Source organism: Osmerus mordax, chromosome 20, assembly GCF_038355195.1.
Source record: "Osmerus mordax isolate fOsmMor3 chromosome 20, fOsmMor3.pri, whole genome shotgun sequence".
NCBI lineage: Eukaryota > Metazoa > Chordata > Actinopteri > Osmeriformes > Osmeridae > Osmerus > Osmerus mordax.
Window position 1 is genome coordinate 1,462,466 of NC_090069.1, and position 16,757 is coordinate 1,479,222.

General features: G+C 45.6%; 2 non-coding genes across 2 annotated transcripts; both read left to right on the top strand.

The window, feature by feature from the left end:
* The first annotated feature begins 10,345 nt into the window (after positions 1-10,345).
* Positions 10,346-10,439, top strand: trnai-uau (transfer RNA isoleucine (anticodon UAU)). The gene is made up of 2 exons: positions 10,346-10,383; positions 10,404-10,439. It is a non-coding gene; the product is annotated as a tRNA-Ile (tRNA).
* Positions 10,440-10,672: 233 nt separating this feature from the next.
* trnai-uau (transfer RNA isoleucine (anticodon UAU)) lies at positions 10,673-10,766 on the top strand. Its single transcript has 2 exons — positions 10,673-10,710; positions 10,731-10,766. It is a non-coding gene; the product is annotated as a tRNA-Ile (tRNA).
* The last annotated feature ends 5,991 nt before the right edge of the window (positions 10,767-16,757 follow it).

Consider the following 16,757-nt stretch of genomic DNA (forward strand, 5'->3'; position numbering starts at 1 on the left):
GTTCTGAAGCTGTTTCTCGAATCAACATCTTGGGATTGCAGCGGAGGAAAACGAAGATCTTCATCGGTAATCAGTGTGTGTGTATCTCCATGGTGTGTGTGTGTGTGTGTGTGTGTGTGTGTGTGTGTGCGAGCATGTGGCGTGTGTTGTGGTATAGCTAATGACTCCATTCTCAGGTCCCCTGATTGATCTATTTGTGCTATAAGCTGAGCCGGTCCTGGACAGCTGCTTTTACCCCTCATTAATCACGACTGATCGCCGCATGAAGCAACTTTAATGAACGCAACCTTTATGGAAGACGCCATCGACAAATCAACACGAGGAAAGGAAGGGAAGCTGGAAAAAAAACGAAACAAACCTTCCCACCTGTAACAACAACCCTGGGGAAGCGGGAAAATAACTGAAAAATCTACTCTGATGCTTCCCTCATTGAAAAGTCAGGTGGCTGAGCGGTGACGGGAGTCGGACTAGTAATCCGAAGGTTGCCAGTTCGATTCCCGGTCGTGCCAACTGACGTTGTGTCCTTGGGCAAGGCACTTCACCCTACTTGCCTCGGGGGAATGTCCCTGTACTTACTGTAAGTCGCTCTGGATAAGAGCGTCTGCTAAATGACTAAAATGTAAATGTAAAATGTAAAACGCTGCTGTTTGTGTGAATTCAAGTTGATGACACAGAGTTTAGAAGCCTAGTGTCATGCCCGGAAACGCAATCTCATTCAGACACGCTCTGGATGAAAGCTCATGTGAAATCCGATCCCGTCAACAGTAGTACAACAGGAGTTCTGCTTTACTTTCCGGCTGCACCAATGGGCTGCTTGCTTTGGGTTGATGCCTAGGTGTGTATTTACAGGACACCTGACTGCACAGTTTTCTCTGGTTGAATCAGAACTGTGCAGCTCAGCTCATGTGTGCTGGAGGAGGAGGAAGGCAGGGTAGAAGCCTGTCTGAGGCTTCTGGGGGGGAAGAGGAGATTAATGTGACGCTGTAATTTACATCAACAGCGACACCCTTATCCGGGGGTCAGATGGCTGAGCGGTTAGGGAGTCGGGCTATTAATCAGAAGGTTGTTGGTTCGATTCCCGGCAGTGGTAAATGACGTTGTGTCCTTGGGCAAGGCACTTCACCCTACCTGCCTCGGGGAGAATGTCCCTGTACTTACTGTAAGTCGATCTGGATAATAGTGTCTGCTGTTATCCATTAATCTCACTGGCTGTGAGGGTGGGTCCCTGTGAGGATGTGTCCCTGTCAGGATGTGTCCCTGTTAGGATGTGTCCCTGTTCCTCCTGCTCATGTGCAGTAGGACAGAGAGACTGTGTCAGTCGTGCTGACTGGCTGTCTGGTGTCTGTCGAAATATGAAACACGAAACGGTAACTAATGTCTAAGTTTTGAGGGCATTTCAAGGGAGCTTAGCGAGTAGGACTTAAGACGTTTCTAAGGTCCTCAGATAAAACAAAAAACAGTGAGCGCTGTGGGTTTTTAATGCGAGATCACAGGTCAAGAGATAGTGAGCACAGCAAATAATTACGCAAAGGACCCCGGCGTGCGGAGAGCTCCCTGCAAACAGAGATAAGCAGTAGCCAGGACCGGCCAGCTCACGTCATGATCACCGTTTCCCATGATGCCTAGCGTACCGGGGTGTTTTATGCGATGTGACGCTCAGAGCAGAGGGCAGGCCAGACCGAACCCAGATGCAGGATCAGACGACATCTCTGGCAATGAAAACTGACTTCCTAACTGGCTAGCCCGCCGCCCCCCTCTCCTGGGGAACCAAAGCTAGATGTGCCACTGCCCCGAGACTGACTCCAGCAGCCCTCAGTGCTTTAAGGTTAACTTATGAATTTGAAATGAGGTCCTTATTATTTTCTTCTCTGGGAGAGTGGGATCTGACACAAATGGGTCAGCGCTTTGATACCTCTCCACATCAAACGCAAAAGAGGAACGTGATCCTTGGTTGTCAAGTAGGACTTCAAACCCCGGAGGAACTGTGAAATGCTAAATGCATAACAACATGACTTGCAGTACAATTTCACAGGATTAAACACCTGCATCTCTAAACGACAGGAAAATGTTGAACATCGGCGGCAAAATACTTAAGTGGAGAGCCTTGTCAAAGGATTTTACTCACTGTAACAGCTTGTGTTTACCAGGTCTGGAAGTACTTCCAGATGAGGTTGAGAGGAAGGTACACTATTATTATCTCAGGAGTCTGTGTGTGACTGTGAATACATCAAATCACCTGCCAGATATCATCCACTCCCTAAATCGATGTGAGGCTTCTCGAACACAGCCAGGATTTCACATCTTTTCTTGGCGATTATTATCATAATTCTGCTTAGCATTCAGCTGGGGAACCAAGCTGACGTGGAGGTCCTTCTGCCCAGCCTGGGTGCTCTTGACCGGGCGCAGCTGTCTCCTCTGTCGCCCCATGGAGCTTTCCCTCCCAGACCCCTCTGAATGATTTAAGTGCCCCTGGAATAAAAAAAGAACCGGATGATGGGAAGAAAAACATGGCTACTCCTCAGGGCAAGACATATGTGACAGAGAAGCCCGTTCTAATGCACTGCGACAGCGAACCATCTCACAGCGACTCTGTAGATGTTTTTCTTTTGGAGGCATGCTTCTGTCGAAAGGGTAAATCGAGACTCTGGAAGACTCAGGATGTATGTCACCTAAATCTCTGATTCAATTCTGCTTTTGGTTTCTTTGTGGTGAGGTGCGGGAGCGGTGAATGGTGAATCTGCAAGGCTGAAGAGCTCTCGAAGACCCATCCTTTGGTGCTAATGACCGTGGGCCACATGATCACTCAGGCGCTTTTGAATGCTAAGTTTGTCTGCATTTCAAAGATGTGGTTATTTGAAGTATTTCCATATGCCTTGTTGTCGCTTTCATGTGTATATAAATATTGATGTTGCACAGTTTGTCAGCTCCAAGACTTGATTAACATTTAACGTTCCATAAAGCAAAGAATATAAAGGGGCACACAACAGGATCTAGATTTCTATAAAATGTTAATGTTTTTAGGAGATGGCAACAGTAATGCTCTTTAGACTGTCATGCTCACTCTTTCATTCTCTCTCTCTCTCTCTCTCTCTCTCTCTCTCTCTCTCTCTCTCTCTCTCTCTCTCTCTCTCTCTCTCTCTCTCTCTCTCTCTCTCTCTCTCTCTTCCTCCTCCTCCTCTCCTCCTCTCTCTCTCTCTCTCTCTCTCTCTCTCTCTCTCTCTCTCTCTCTCTCTCTCTCTCTCTCTCTCTCTCTTCTCCTCCTCCTCCTCCTCTCTCTCTCTCTCTCTCTCTGTCTCTCTCTCTCTCTCTCTCTCTCTCTCTCTGTCTCTCTCTCTCTCTCTCTCTCTCTGTCTCTCTCTCTCTCTCTCTGCTCTCTTTAGCTCTCTCTCTGTAATCCTGTTGTTGACTGTCCACTCCCCGGTATATGATATTTCTAACCAGATCATGTTTGGTAGCACCATCCTAGCTCCCTGCAGAGTAGAGAAAGATAAACATAACCAAGTCGAACAGCCAGCGCCACTAAACCCCTAACCTGAACTCAATATCTTTAGTTCACTTCCTGCACAGTACCATAGAAATCACATCAATCACTTTAGAACACTGATGTGTTGGAGAAAGTGTATTTGTATTGTTGTGCCACAGCATGAATGTGTGGCAAACAGGAAATGATCTTGAGCTTAGGGTCTGAATGGTTGGTGGCTGCAGGCTGTGTCAGTGGCTCCGGACACCTTGGGACGGCCATTAGTATTCAGGAAGAATGGTCCTCTGCACAGATGTCACAGTGGAAAGGCATCAGGGAAACGCCCAGACGACAGCCGGCTTTATCTTTCCAGACAAAAAAGTCAAACACTTTAGAGAAGCCGTCAGACAATAAAATGAAGATTTAAAGGCAGTTTTCATGTTTTCATACTGGCCAAAGAAACACATACTGGACGGCCTTTTTGCAAAGGCCAAAATTCCTAAGATGCCTTTCTACGGACACGGTATTGGATCCTGATAGGGTGGGCTGCCTCTCAGGCTGCCTCTCAGGCTGCCCTCCAGGCTGCCTCTCAGGCTGCCTCTCAGGCTGCCTCTCAGGCTGCCTCTCAGGCTGCCTCTCAGCGCGCAGTGTGTTTAGGATGGGACTGTTGATATGTTTTTCTCTCCAGACCCTTCTCTGATGGTGGTATGTGCTGATTAGAAGTCTTCCCTTCAACCCTTGTTTTGAGGGGGAACATCGATGAATGGAGGACTCACAAAGCATTTCTGTGCATGGGAATCAAGGCCCATTAGCCATAGATCCCATCCACAGACCAGCAGAGCAAAGACCTGGAACTAATGACACTAACGAGTTCAGATCGTCCCATCCTTAGTTAGTGAGAAGAATAGCACACGCACACACACACACACACACACACACACACCAAAACCTACAAAGCTAACTGCTGGACTTTCGTCACCTCGAAATCGTAATATCTGTCTCAAGCTAGCCACCGTGGTCTTCAGTTTGTAATATAACACCTCCTCTCCTGCTCTATCTCTATGTCTCTCTCTCTCTCTCTCCCCCTGGCAGTACTCCTTTCCATTGTTACACCAACACCTTTCTCCTCCGGGCCCTGGGGGGGGGGGGCTGTGGCTAGTTTGCAGCCAGCACAGGGGGGGCAGAGCATGGGGAGTTGATATTCCGCTGGTGAGCCGTCTGACGGGCAACGGGGGGGGGCACCAGGATGTGATGGAATTTAAATCTAAATGCATCTTTGGAGTGGAGCCCCCAGTTGGCATTCAGATGGCGGACAGAGAGAGTGTACCAGCCAATCCCCTGAGAGGAGGGCAGACAATGGGCTGAGTGAGGGCCAGCAGCATGGGAAACCAGAGAATGCAGGGGACTTTCACAGACTGTGGAGCAGGACTTGATCTGCAGCTACTTGACACACACACACAGGCCCAGGAACTTGGGAGCTGGCTACCCCAAAATAGCTCCTAGATACAGGGGGTTCTGTCCTTGGGAAAGGGGGTGTTGGATGTGGGAACTATACATGGTTGAGCTTGGCCTGTGACGTATCTGCTGTGCTGTGGAGCAGACGATGATTCAGATGTGACTGTGTCATCACCTGAAGCCATCAAGCTAATTGCCCTGGCAGGGGTGTCTTTCTCCCAAAATAGTGTGGAAAACTCTAGGTGGGTGATTAATGAAAGTCTTTAGTCTTACAATATCAACGTGTGTCCACGTTTGCCGCTATCTAACAGTGAGTGTTTCATCATCAAACTATACTCGGCCTACAGTGAAAATGAGAGGCACTTCATTCAAAATGTTCGTACATCGCGTCGATGCAATCAAGTTATTTATGTAGCCTAACCTGTGGTGATGTATTTAGCTTCCTCGTGGACAAGTCCGAATTTCGACGTGTTTTAACGCAGGAATTATGTTGCCTGTATGTTGTTGAAGGTTATAAAACCCCGACAAATGATGATGTACGGCGCGCATCCACACCCGTCTCGGAGACTGACCTAAATGCAACTGCGTCCCACAACCCGCAAATACATTTCTCACTCTTGGCAGTGGCACAATTCAGAGCAACTTTACTCAGACACAAAACATCACCTCGCTACTTCTTTCAGCAAATAGATAGATGGGTAACAAGGTTATAGGCTAAAAGCAATATTAAATGATAAACAACATCTGTCAAACAGCAAGAGACCGTTATTATTGTTGGCGTGCCAATCAACATGATGTGAAACGCTACGTTTTAACACGGGACAGTGTCGCGCTCGTGCATGTCATAGGTAATGGGAGAACGGACAATCGCCTTACCTTTGATATCTGAAAACACTCTTTCCGAGTGAGACTTGGAACTTCCTTGTTGCTCAGGGACGACTGCCCAGCATCGCAAGGATTCGCCTGAATGAAGTGGACTATTTGCGCCTTCACTGGTGAGTTCCTACTCAAAAACAGTATAATCCGCTAGACAAAGAACACAGTTCTAAACCGTCAATAACGAAAGCTTCTGTCAGATCACAGTGAGCAGCGAGGAGTCTTTGAAGGAGACTGGACAGCTCCAGTGCTGAAATCTTCTCGCCAATCGCTCGTATTACACCGAGAGCGAACGTGTTGACTAGCTCGGTCGCAGGGAGCGCCCTGAGAGACTGTACCCCCCTCTTCACGATGACAGCTACAACGAAGTTGTACCCTTGGTAACGGTTTCTACTGCTGGACTAAGAGACCACGATCCTTTACAGTCAGTCGTGTGCTTTGACGAGTCTGACAAGTTGAGGACAATGCAGCCCTTGATTGGCCAGGATGCATCTCTCAAAAATGACGTTGATACCGGCATAGCCAAATAACCAATAACCTTGCAGAATAAGTTAGAACGTCAATAGAGAGGTATTCTGTGGGCTCGTGGACACTAGCTCAGCCTCACAACTGAAGTAACATAACACCCAATTGCACCAATATGCATATTTCATCAAATCCCTTCAAGAAATCTCATATTTCTTTAAAATAACGTCACATAATCCACGAAAGTGTTGCATACTGAGGGAGCATATCATGCATTCTGACACAACTACATGGTTTAGGCCAGGGGTAGGCAATCCTGGTCCTCGAGAGCCCCTGTCCTGCATGTTTTAGATGTTTCCCTGCTCCAGCACACCAGATTCAAATGAATGGTCGTTACCCAGCTTCCACAGAGCTTGATAACAACCCATTCATTTGAACCAGGTGTGATGGAGCAGGGAAACATCTAAAACATGCAGGACAGGGGGTACTTAGGGAGTCAGACGGCTGAGCGGTGAGGGAGTCGGGCCAGTAATCTGAAGGTTGCCAGTTCGATTCCCGGCTGTGCCAAATGACGTTGTGTCCTTGGGCAAGGCACTTCACCCTACTTGCTTCGGGGGGAATGTCCCTGTACTTACTGTAAGTCGCTCTGGATAAGAGCGTCTGCTAAATGTAAATGTTGATACCAGGGTTGATAACCACTGGGCTACTGCATGGGTTCATAACCACACAGTATTTACATTTAGTCATTTAGCAGACGCTCTTATCCAGAGCGACTTACAGTAAGTACAGGGACATTCCCCCGAGGCAAGTAGGGTGAAGTGCCTTGCCCAAGGACACAACGTCAGTTGGCATGACCGGGAATCGAACTGGCAACCTTCGGATTACTAGCCCGACTCCCTCACCGCTCAGCCACCTGACTCCCTAGTATTTGCTCGTGTTCAAGTGTGTGGAAGGGCAGCAAAGCATTCTGGGTTTAAACAGAAGCCTCTGCATTATTCATGTGGAGGGAAATGCGTTCTGACCCACAATTCTCTGGGAGCGTCACCACACAACAGGGGTGAGCAGGGAAGGGAGGACTGGAAACACGACCCCTGCCGACCTCCATTCATTCATCCATGAGTCGCCACGGTGACAAGTAGGCCACCTCCAGGAGAACCTCATTCATAAGATATGAGGATTCCTGTTTTTGTTGTTGTTATTATTAGACGTTGTGACCTGAGGGTATGGTGGAAGTCGACACGTGCTGCTCTTGAGACGGGACGGAATGAGACGTTTGGAATTCGCCGTCGAGCCAATCATCTTGCTGAGTCATGGCCTTCTCGTCGTCGCCTCTCCCCATTCTGAGGTCAGGGAGAAACGAACCGCGCTTCTCGCAAGAGCGAAAGAACGACGATGATTCGGAGTTCATTACCGCGTCCGAGTCAGGGCAGGAGTGGAGCCCTAATGAAGACAAACGTTTCGGAGAGAGCCAAACTGAAGCACTCTGAACCAAAGCAGCCTGGGAAACTAAACACTAGCGGGTATTCTCCTCTGCGTTGAAGGCCTGGGATGGGCACCACAGAACACAGGCAGTCATGATTAGCAGTCCATCCACCATGCAATCGAATTTCCATTAGCATCTATTTGGCAGGATGTGTGAGCGTAGCTTTGGCTGCTCTCTACAGTACCATGATGAAGCGCGCCAACTAGCTGCCAGCGTCCGAGTTCCTGGACAAGAATCAGTCTCTCGTCTCCCCTGGTTTGGCTTCATCTGAGAAGACTCCCCCTTCTCATGGCCTGTCCACCTTTGATAAGACGATGATATTTACACAGGGATTTCATCACGCAGACAGGATGAACTCATTGGATTACCACTATGTCAATTCGGTTGAATCTTGACAGTCAGTTGGTCTTGGTGGTTCATCCAACCACACATCCATCCAACAAAATATATACATCTAAAATACAGTTTCTGTCATGTATGGAAATAAAGGTTTGATAAGCTGTGGTGGTTTGAGAGCATGTTGACCAGGGGCACACAGAACAATGGAGGAATAGGTTGGGTGCCCCCCCAGGATACAAAAACACAAAACAAATAGAACACAATGTCCTTTAAGAGAAACCAGGCAGACTTTCATTCCTCAAGCCCTTGCACTAAACCATCATTTTGATCCGATCAAGTTTCCTCTGACAGTGAACAGACCACGCTACAACAGATGCACAGTACTGATACAGCTCTCCTGGCTCCAGGGACAGTCAGTTGGCATCTCTCATGTTTATAAAAGACTGTTTTAATTTCTTTGGCTCGTCGTTTTACAAAGCGCCGTCTTGCATAGTTCTGTGAAATCTACCCAGTTCGCATTACTGATCGCACTTTGTCACTTCAGAGACACACAGTCCACAAATACATTTACATTTACATTTAGTCATTTAGCAGATGCTCTTATCCAGAGCGACTTACGATACGATACAAGTCAATGAGGCATGGCTCCAGAGCAACATTAGAAAGCTTTTACTTATTTGTTTACATCGCAGCTCCCCTTGTGTTTAATGGCTGCATGTTTGACGTGTGAATTAAATATTCTCATCCACACAGCTGAACTGAATGGCAGTGAGGATGAGGGTGAGAGACAGACTAGTTTAATTTGACTTCCCAGCATGATCTCATTAACCGGAATATGATCCAACTATGCAACCCGATGCTCCCTGGTAGAAAGTGTTTTGTAAAGACTTCAAGTGCTGAAAGAGTGGTTCTCTGCTCTATGTTCGAGTTCGAGAACTGAATTCATCATTCCTGATGTATTGGATCATTTTGATGGGTTTGCACATCTCTATATGAAAGGGATCATCATTCTTAGATTGTAAAACATTTAGGGTTCACAGAATCCCTAAACCTATCTTGAAATCGTGGAGGTAGGTTGCAGTAACCGGTTGATGACCATGCCAAGGCTGTTGCCAAGCAACAAAGCGCCCCCCTGAGTGATTTAGACGTGCTCCAAATTATTAAATATTGTTCTTTCAAAAGTTTAGAATATGACTGCAGATTTAAAAGGCTTGACCCAATTTGATATACAGGTCTAGTCTGTAACCTGATTGGCACTGAACAATCTCACTTTCCCACTTGTTATCTAAGAGACTGCCTGCTGTCTCTCCCAAAACAGATCATAACCCACTCCTTAAAATTTGGAGTGGTAATTGAATTTGGGTCCTAAGTGCTGAAATGTGATATATATAGTGCAACGATGTGTTCATATCTACATTGATATATGTTCTATATTACTTAATCATTTTTTATGAATTCAACAATGGAAAGGCACTTCACTGTCTTCAAACATTATTCTTGCATGTGAGATGTCTATCTTTGGGACCAAACCCATTGATAATCACACTGAATCGTATCATTTGTTTAGTTTATTATCTTAACCGTTTGGTTCCCAGATTGTAGAACCAGTCCAATCTCACCCAGCCCAGTAAGACAACATTCACATTTAGCAGACGCTTTTCCAGAGCGACTTACAGTAAGTACAGGGACAATCCCCCGAGGCAAGTAGGGTGAAGTGCCTTGCCCAAGGACACAACGTCATGTGGCATGGCCGGGAATCGAACCAGCAACCTTCTGGTTACTAGCCCGATTCTCTAACCGCTCAGCCACCTGACTCCCTTACATTCATCCCACTGTGAAGCAGGATTGTGAAGCAGGATTGTGCACCAGCTACCACAAAGCCATTATGAACTACAATCATCCATTAGGTCCAGAGAGAGGTGAGGCAAGCAGAATCGCTGACAGCTTGAGCAGTGAATTAAATTAAACGTATCACACATTTCTGCCTATTTATGGCTCAGTTGGAGTATTGGGGACAGGCTATTACTTCTCTAAACCCAAAAAGAGATGTACTCAATGTATCTCCCTGATAATACCAAATACAAACACAGAGACACACACACAACGATATATTTTCTACATCCATCTCCTCATTGATGTTTAACTAGTCGTCAGGTCAGGAACAAAAGATTTACATCAGCTGATTAACTGTATGTATTACATAGGCCTAGGAAGTAACGCTGCAGTTTAATTGAACTGGAATCCTCTGACACAATCGAATCCGAAGTGCTCCAGTGGCGCAATCGGTTAGCGCGCGGTACTTATAAAACAGTAATCTGCAGAGCGATGCCGAGGTTGTGAGTTCGAGCCTCACCTGGAGCAATTACTATTTGATCAATCTTTGATTTGTAAATCTAAAATAACAAACGTATAAACTTCCCATTCAAAAACTTCTCTAGTGGCGCAATCTGCGCGGTACGTATAACACAGAAATCTGCTGTGATGCCGAGGTTGTGAATTCAAGCCGCATCTTGAACCTTTTGGACGATCTTTAATTGTTAGCTGACCATGGATGCCAGGGATTGGATTTGACAATAAATAAAATATAAGCATCTGCTCCAGTGGCGCAATCGGTTAGCGCGCGGTACTTATAAGACAGTAATCTGCAGAGCGATGCCGAGGTTGTGAGTTCGAGCCTCACCTAGAGCAAGTTCTATTTGATGAAAGCGAATACGCTTGAGTCATTATCTACACATCTAACAAAACGGTATGGGTCAGGAGTTTTGTCAATTTCAGTTACTTTTGTATTTTTATTTTATTCTATATGTGGTGCCACGTCAATTCAGTCACCTACTTCCTTTTTTCAAAATCATCTTTTCTTTGCCACTGTCCATCACACGACCATGACCAAGAGCTGTGTTTGTAATTCAGAACTTGAACCATCCAATTGCCCTACTTATGGTTTGAATAGGTTGTCTACTGTTCTGCGGGCTACCGTCGATTCTAGTCATCATACACACAAACAAGAAGCAGCTGCGTTATAGCTGCCCCTCCCGTAGATCGAGACAGGAAGCAGAAAGAGTGGGGGGGGATTCAAATGAAATGAAATCATCCCTGGCACAATGGTACAAGTAGCATCAGCAGAAATGCAATTAGCATCTTAAAATGATTGGTCACAGAATATCAAACTGTGTAATGGAGGGTGATTGCACTTCATGCACCTCATCGGCAGTTTGCGCTGATTTAGCCTTGTCAACGTAGCTGACTACGACCCATAAACACCAGCACTTTGAAGCCTCCGTATTGATTTTACTGCATGATGGATGAGCAGGTGATGGATGGAGCACCTTTCATCACCAAAGTGAAACTCTGACTTGCTTTTCATGGAGACCTGTGTTGTCCTGCCAAACCCATATTTCATGTCTCTTTTCCTACCTTTGCATTTAACGTCAGTGACTTCAAAGTAGGGTCACAGTCTACTCAAGTGCTTAGGCCTGCATGCATAGCAACAGTAAAATAATTCCCTAAATAGCCTATGCTTTTGATTAAGCCACACTTTGAATTAAAAAAAAGGTGGTAAAATCAAAATTGTATTATGCTAAATTAGTGTGTCAGAAACAGATTAAAAGGGCTTTTGAAGATGCTGTTACCGCCTTAGGACGAGAATAGAAACAGGGCCAGAATAAGCTTTTGGACAAAAATAGATGCGTTTTTAAATACCATTTTTACACCAAATAACAGTGTAACTGACATCTCTAAGAAATGTACACAACCTCCCAAAACCGCAGTGTCTAATAACAGACAATAAAGAACACGGAGAGTTAAATAGAAAATGGTTCCTAATTTTACTATGAAGGTGATGTTATCTGCTGGCGCTAATTGAAGTGAAGGCAACATCAGAGGCAGACTTGAGAGTGCCCTCCTAATTTAAACTTGAAAGAGCCAAGAGAATGAAGTGATTTCAATAATAAACTGTTAGAAAAATATATACACTTCTTCTAATCAATTTATTTAGGTTGTAGGGCAAGACGTTCCGGTAATTTCCATTTAACGTTTTATTTCTTGCATAATGTATTCTTTTAGCAGGTCTTGCTAGGGCACTTCACTATATGGCCGTGTCTTCTTCGTTAAAAGGTCCAAGCTTAAAAAGTTGATCGGTAATGAATAGAAAGTGCATTAGTTTTAGATAAAGGAGAGAGAGGTCTGCTTCTATGTCTGCCAAACTGGCACAATATCCTATCTTACTGTGGCAAACATCAAACACGATATTTTAGCAACACTTAATATGTGAAAGCACCTCTTCCTGGTAATGGAAACCTTCCATATTAGCCTGATATGACTTCATGAGAATCAGAGAGGAAATGTGATCAGTGGTTTGGCTCACGCAGGTTCTGTTGTCCACGGCCCAGCCCTACCCCTTCTCAACCTTTGAAAATTATTATCAACATTTTATTTATTGTCGTTGTTTATGGTATTCTGTCGCGACCAAGGCATGGGAAATAGCCGTTAATCAATTTCCAATTAATGAATTCACTGGACGTGGTTAATGGAAAACTAAATCACTTTTGCGGTGGTGGAAGAGGAGGATCTGGCGTAGCCTATCATACGAACAGGAAGCAGTGAGACAGGGAGCTGACTGCCGGAGAAAACACACTGTTGTAATGATCTCATTAGATTCTTCCGCACATCCTCTGCAATTAGAGTACGGCTGTCTCTCCAAATCACCGGTTGTTTAATAAGCAAAATACGCCTTCTCTCCGAGGCAGCGTGACACCATGCAGACCGACAGCAACAGAGATGTGCACTGCAGGCCCTATTAACCTTAGCTGTCGGGAACGGGGGAAAGACGCACAGTGACGTAGTCGTCGTTGACGTCATTGCACTGGTCCTGTGATGATGCGCTAATGTACTCGAGTCAAAAAGACAGGTTTAGCTTGCATGAATAATTAATTGTGTCGCAGGGATGGAAGAATGATGGGGGGGGGGGGGGTTGCTTATGCATTGAGAGGAGGAAAAACGTTTCCGTTTGGCCTGTAGTGTCTGTAGTGGAAGGAAATGGGTTGCCACTTATCCAGGGATGGGCTGTTATGGATGGCTTGTTTGTTGGCTAAACTCTAGTTTTTCGACATGGATACAATGTGTGTGTTAGACAGAGCAAGAGAGAGAGAGAGAGAGAGAGAGAGAGATAGCGACAGAAATATCTAAGGGTCAAGTGAGCAGATCAGGACTGGCTTTCTGCCCTTAAGTGGAGGTTGTGAGTCAAATGGAACTGGATGAGTCTGATGTCCAGTACTGTAGGTTGTCTTTGGGTGCTTGGGGCTTAGATGTGTATTCTGAGGGACGCGCAGTGTTGCTGGCTGTTGTCTGAGGGAAATCATCAATATCACACTTGATACTTGTGCAGATGGCAAGGTCGTCTGCTGCATCTGCTGTTCACAATCCTCCCCCCACACTCCCCCCGGCCCCCCTCCATCCACCCTGCAACCCCCCTAGGAGTTTTTTCTGCATGCATTGGCAGGAGCCGAAAATCTGTGCTCGTGAATTTATTTTCCGATTTTCACTCTTATATCTGGGAAAGGCATGGATGAGACTGTTATAGGGATTAGACCGTTAGAAGGATGATACTGTTGGAGGGATGAGTCCACTGGAGGGATGAAGGATGCAGGGGATGAATTGGAAGATAACATTCAAGCCTTTGTGTCACCAAATACATTTCTGGGCCCTGTTCCTTCAAACATACATCGCTTATGACAATGTATGCTCCACTCCAACAGTTTATGGCCAGTAAAGTCAATAGGGATTTAGCCTTACATGCGTGTAGAGAGATGCATTGGTGTTTGGAAGTCAGTTGGCTGAGCGGTGAGGGAGTCAGGCTAGTAATCCGAAGGTTGCCAGTTCGACTTGTCATGCCAACTGACGTTGTGTCCTTGGGCAAGGCACTTCACCCTACTTGCCTCGGGGGAATGTCCCTGTACTTACTGTAAGTCGCTCTGGATAAGAGCGTCTGCTAAATGACTAAATGTAAATGTAAAATCTGATTTAGATTTGAGTTGGAGCGATGATTCAGCTGAATCTATGGGGAGTTGGCATCTTCAGTCAACCCATGGATATAAGAGCTTATTTCTCCCTGATATGTATAGCTCCATTGGGTCGCGTAGACCACAGCAGCAGAGGAAAGCAGATAAAGATTAATTGATAATTTCCTCTCACTCTACCACAGTGAAATAATCAGAAATCTTTATTGGATTTCACTGTATATCTCTTCAATTTCCAAGCCTATACGTGCTGTTACAGTACAGACTACTTAGTCATAAGATTTCCATACGAGATCAATCTTCTGAGAAATATAAGTCATTACTGTCTGGTTATATCCATTCTGATTTCTCCTCAGAAGTAGTTTCCCTTAAAACTGCTTTGCCATTTTACTTGCTTTATATTCTTAATTATCTTCTGATATATTAGCTATATTAACTTATATACATTAGAGGCTTAGCAGTTATTAACTGAAAAAGTTTCTAACTTCCGCCTCGAAATTTCAAACTCTCTAATTGCCTTATAAAAATCTTTCAAGGTCCAATAACTGCAGAGCTATGATGCACCACCTAATCGGGTGGATAGCAATTACTGGGAAAACTCACTTTAGATGAAGATAAATGGACCTTTGCAGCACAGACTACTGTAGAGCAAAGCACCGCTCTACCTAAGTAGTGGGAGTGGTTATGTTGTTTTCCTGTAGTATATCTCCAAGTATCGATTCCTTTCAGGAAGTCAATCAGTATCTGGCGTTGAAGCTTGTGCTGTACTCTACTTCCCTCCTGCTGTGCAGGAGACATTCACCCAGCAGGAGTGTATATGTATAGGGAGTCAAATGGGCTGAGCGGTTAGGGAATTGGGCTGGTAATCAGAAGGTTGCCGGTTCGATTCCTGGCCATGAGAATTACGTTGTGTCCTTGGGCAAGGCACTTCACCCTACTTTCCTTGGGGCTGCTGTGTGCCTGTACTTACTGTAAGTCGCTCTGGATAAGAGCGTCTGCTAAATGACTGAATGTAATGTAATGTATATCACAAAAGACTTGACTGCCTCTGGGGCCCAGTGAATCCTAACCCAATGCTCCAGCGAGACGTGATCGCGCTCAGGCTTTATTGCGACAACGTTCCTCTGAAGGCTTCCAAAACTCCAGCCCTGCTACTTCCGAGGAGCACTTAGGGGGATTACGGCAGAATAAGTGACTGCCAGAGTATTCACTCACCTCCCAGACATATGTGATTTACTGTGCAACAACAAAGCATGCCATCTAGACGACTCGGGAGCCTTTGACCCGGACTTGTGGGCCACTCGCTTTTCGTCTCTCCAAGGTAGTTAAGGGTTAGAGGCTGGCTATGGAAGCAAATCAGTGACATAGGCCTACTGTTTTGAATGTACGGAATATAAGGCTCACATTTTATGGGTTCAAACTTTTTTGGTTAGAATGTTTTTGGTTAGAATTTTTTGGGAACTGGATTTCACCATTCGAAATTGAATAGCCTGAATAGTGTGTAATAAATTCATATTTCAACTTTAAAGAGGTGAATTCAAAACCACCAAATTCGGTGGTGTTTAAATGTCAATATAGGCCTAAGTATTCAATGCCTTAAACAAATTCAAAACATTATGTCACTGATTTGCTTCCATATGTAGCCGGGTGGTGAATATTTTATTTCTGGGTGTTACACCAAATTCACCCCCCGGCTACACATAACTGGCTCTTACATCTGCATATGGAACGTAAAACAGACCAACATCTCTACAGATCATCTGGCTTGGCGGTCTGTTCCAGTGATACGGTTGCGTCTCTCGCGTCGCGTCATCGCCCTGCCCGTTTTCATATGCGACCACCGGCAATCTGTCCGCGACGATAGGCCGTCGGTGTTATCGACTTGGCGTGCAGTTTCACCACGTCTGCCTTTGCATCCTCTACCCATTCACTGTCCAATTATGTTCAAGTATAAAAATAGAAGCGCGGGAACATGATGCTGGAACCGTCTGTCGTTATCCTCGTGACGGAAAATGTGCATCACTGCTGAGATCCACATTGACCTAGTATATTAGAAACAGTCTTTTCCGTATAGCTATAGCATGCTGGAATGTGTGTTGATATGAGGATTTTGGCGGGGGGGGGGGGGGGGGGGGGGGGCTTGGAGCTCCACCTACTCTGCCTGTGATGAATTAATCAATGATCCCTCAACATGCATGTTCCCTGTCTGAGAGGATTCATCTCCTGTCTGTCTCCACGGAGATGGAGCGAGTGGGTTGAGGACATTCTGAAAGGGATAGTGAGACAGTCAGAAAACAGTAAGGAATGAAGACTACAAGAAAAATGTGAATTTAGTTCTTGTTGTTGTGTATATACGTCAGAGCCTGCAATCCAGTGTCCAGAAAAGGACGATGACATCATGGAAATGTGAAATATGTGCATTGTGAATCCTCACAATGAAAGTAGACTTCCACGAGACGCTCTCCAAAACACCCTCCCATTATAAAAGGTCTGCATGGTCTGACAGGTCTAGCGATTACCTAGCAGGCTCGGGGCGGAGGCAGCATTAGTGCTGGGAGCTTGCAGGGGTGCGGCGGTAGGGCTGGGGTGTGTGTAAGGAGCCAGGGAGTAGGCCACTGGCTCCAGCCATTAGCCTAATGTGATGTTCCTTCAGCCCATTCACTCC